Below are 215 nucleotides of genomic sequence, written 5' to 3'. Positions count from 1 at the left end.
GATTGTTTACGTGTTTTGGCCTGAGCAAATGAGGCAAACTTCAAGGGTGATGTGGAAATAAGTATCGATCTCATTTTAGTCTTCAGGCACTAATAACCCGAGAGTACCTTTGACTACACTTAGAGTAAACTTTTTTGTGTAATGGGTATCGAACATGGTACTTATTGTTATGAGTTTTCTGTTGACACAAATAAGATACTTGTATATTTGTGGTC

The 215-nt window shown here is 36.3% G+C and overlaps 1 protein-coding gene across 1 annotated transcript in view; it reads left to right on the top strand.

The window, feature by feature from the left end:
- Window positions 1–215, top strand: part of LOC119591731 — a 16,593-nt gene that overhangs the window by 12,238 nt on the left and 4,140 nt on the right. The window lies entirely within an intron of this gene.

This window comes from Penaeus monodon, chromosome 29, assembly GCF_015228065.2.
Source record: "Penaeus monodon isolate SGIC_2016 chromosome 29, NSTDA_Pmon_1, whole genome shotgun sequence".
NCBI classification, from domain to species: domain Eukaryota; kingdom Metazoa; phylum Arthropoda; class Malacostraca; order Decapoda; family Penaeidae; genus Penaeus; species Penaeus monodon.
This window is presented reverse-complemented; position numbering and strand designations above follow the sequence as displayed.